The 3346-nt window shown below is 50.4% G+C and overlaps 1 pseudogene; it reads right to left on the bottom strand.

The window, feature by feature from the left end:
- Nucleotides 1-1620: 1620 nt before the first annotated feature.
- LOC120395305 lies at nucleotides 1621-2809 on the bottom strand (annotated as a pseudogene).
- Nucleotides 2810-3346: the final 537 nt, after the last annotated feature.

Below are 3346 nucleotides of genomic sequence, written 5' to 3' on the forward strand. Positions count from 1 at the left end.
CTCTGTACTTGTGCTGGAGCTGAAGGGAGGACAGTGTTTGTGACTCCACACAGGGGCCCCTGAATGGTCCCTTTCACTGCCCGAGGGCTCGTCTCTGCCCAGATTCAATTGTTGGTTTTTAGCTGAGTGCAGCATTTCTGCCTGGTGCTAACTCCTGCCTCCTCAGGGCTTGTGGGAGGGAACCAAGGGGTCTGGGCCTAGAAGGAGTCAAGCAGGGTATTCTCAGGAATGTAGGTTGGTATTGGGGATCCACTTAACAAACCTGGGGTTCTCCCACCAGCACTTAGTTCCCAGGGCCAGGCTCTATCCAGCAACCACAGCACTTCCTGACCCGTCCAGTGATGGGAACTTCCTCCTTCATTAAGCATCAGATACATGCAGGAATGAGTATCTCACTTTCCTTCTGCTGCTTTCTCCATGCCCCCATTCTCAAGGCACATCAATTGTCCCAACCTGGATTGACAGGAGTGTCCTATCATGTTACCATCCATCAAAAATTAAACATGCGGTTGGGTGGACAGTAGAAAACCAGTGGGGACAATAATGATGTCAAGGCAGACAGGTTCTGAGTGCCTTGGGTTACTCTTGTGTGTGTTACAGGCAGAGCATTTCCACTTCCAAAAGGCCTCATTTTCCTAGTGCTGGTTTCCATGTGACAGATGCATGAGGCGGAGCAGGTCTGGTGCTATTTCCAGTTGTCTGGCCTAAGTTCCGCGGGAATAGCTGATGATATTCATCATAGTTAAAATGGAGTCCTGCATCTCATACAGCAGCGATGAGGGCTAGAGAAGGGAGAACCTGTCCAGAGAGGATTAATGGAGTTTTGTTCACCTCAGCGGGGGCTTGGAAAGTGACTCTTAAATCCACTGAGTAGGAGTGTGCTCAGATACTGGTGTGCAGCACTGGAGGGTGGCAGAGAGACAAAGGCTTTCTCATACCTTCTAATTCCAGCTTTGGTTTCACCCCTTTCCATATCCATTGTGAGCTCTGCTGAGACACCCTGTGCAAATACCAATATTAATGAATAATAATAACAAGGGATAGTGCAATGGGCCTTGTACACTATCAGTATTCCCACAATTTCCAAATGGCACGTTTTAATCATTTCATTTTTCATTGCTCTTGTGATTGTGCATACTGTGCACTATACAGTTTCTCTCTTAAATTTGTCTTTAACATTGTCATGAAACAGACATAAAGGTGAGGAAGACACAAAAAACAGGTGATCAAAAAGTTTGAGACAAGGTGACATTACAAGTGGAAGAAGGAGACTGTCAGGACATTGTTAAGATTTTTTAAAATAGCTTCTGAGTAACTTGCAGGGCTGAGATTCACAAAAACAACACCCCTGAGCAATGTAGGGTGATGTTTTTTAGCCTTCCACTCACAACACAGCCGAGTTAAGTTTTTCGGTAACAGCGCAAGTAAAGTCGCAAGCTATGGTGGAAAGATACAATATACATCCAGGGGGAATTCTACGCTTGAACACACACAGAGGTGCTAGTTGGAGTCAACAGCAGCCACTCTTGGGCAGCCATTCAAGGCTATCAGATACGTAGATATGCAGATTGATGCTAGATGGTTGGAAGGAGGGATAGGTGGAGGGATGGAGAGAGAGATTCATGTGTAGAACTTGGCCTCTGAGGTGGGAACAGTCTTTTACCAGGTGCTGTGGGGAAAAGGAGCATTGGTGATATTCAGTGTAAAAGGAACCTTGGAGACTCTCGGGCTGGAAATCCCACAAGAAGATGCTCTCTCATGAACGTTCTGGTGCTTCCTCCCTTCCAGCTAGGTTGACAATCCTGGCCAAGACCCAGAAGAACAGAATCACCATGAACACAAGTAATTATTTTTAGCAGAAGTTAATTCTGACCTCAGCATTTGGATAGAATGGCCTCAGCACCCGGCCCCTGATCTGCTTGGTCTTCATTCCGTATATGATGGGGTTCAGCATGGGCGGCACCAAGAGGTAGAGGTCTGCCAGCAGGATGTGGATGTGCGTGGGGATATTCTGGCCCCAGCGCTGCGTGTAGAAGGAGAACAGCGCTGGGGTGTAGAAGACCAGGATGACACACACGTGGGAGCCGCAGGTGCTGAAGGATTTCAGGCACGCATCCCTGGAGGAAAGGCTGAGGACGGCCCGGAGGATCAGGATGTAGGAGATGGCGATGAAGATGGAGTCTGAGCCCACCACAAAGGTTGCGGCCATTATCCCGTAGACATAGTTGGGCGTGATGTCCCCACAGGCCAGCTTCACCACAGACATGTGCTCGCAGTAGGAATGGGAGATGACCCTGGGACCTCAGTAGGGCAGTCGGCTGACCATGCATGTCAAGGGGGTCATCAGCCCGATGCCCCGCACAAAGACGGCCAGCCCAATCTTGGCGATGACGGTGTTGGTGAGGATGGTGGTGTAGTGCAATGACTTGCAGATGGCGACGTAGCGGTCGAAGGCCATGGCCAGCAGTACCCCCGATTCCATGGCAGAGAAGCTGTGGATGAAGAACATCTGGGCCACGCAACACTCAAAGCCGATTTCATGGGAGCGGAACCAGAAGATGCTCAGGATCTTGGGCACGGTGGAGGTGGTGAGTACCAGGTCGATGCCGGCCAGCATGCAGAGGAAGTAGTACATGGGCAAGTGCAGACTCGGCTCTGTTGTGATCACAAAGAGGAGGGTGAAGTTCCCCAGCAGGGCCACAACGTACATGGCACAGAAAGGGAAGGCGATCCAGAAGTGGGTGGCCTCCAGCCCTGGAATGCCCATTAGGAGGAAGCTGGAGGGGGTGGAGTGATTGTAGCATGACATGGTGCACGGCCGGTTTCCAGGACCATTTCGGATGCTGGAATTGAAACCACACAGCAGGTTAGTGTCGGCAATGAAAACGTTTTGTCGCTGCAGGTTGTTCCTCTCTGGACCCCAGTGCATGCAGAATGCCCCTGTCTGCCTTATCCCATACGGAGAATTATAGCCCCGTCACACTGGCCTCCACTAGCTCCTGGGCCTCCCCAGCTTCATTCACCGCAGGAACCAGTTCAAAATGGCCGTCTTTTCTACAGCTCTCCCAGGCTTTGCTCAAGCTGCGCACAAGGACCTTTTCTCTATGCTCTTCTCACTGCTGCTTCCCCTCAGAGCTGGACCACAACTGTACCCCCAGTTCCAGTTTTGGGGACCTCAAACAACAAGTAGTCCAATGTCTGAATGGCTTTAGTCAACATCCCAGAAGGGTTTAAATGCAAGAGAAATGGAAGGTTCAGTAGAACCCTGAGATGGGGTCACAAATGGGGTCATCACTATGCCTTAGAAGGGTGTAAAGAGCATCTCCTTCTGGGCAGGGGCAGGTGA

This window comes from Mauremys reevesii, linkage group 1 (genome assembly GCF_016161935.1).
Source record: "Mauremys reevesii isolate NIE-2019 linkage group 1, ASM1616193v1, whole genome shotgun sequence".
NCBI lineage: Eukaryota > Metazoa > Chordata > Testudines > Geoemydidae > Mauremys > Mauremys reevesii.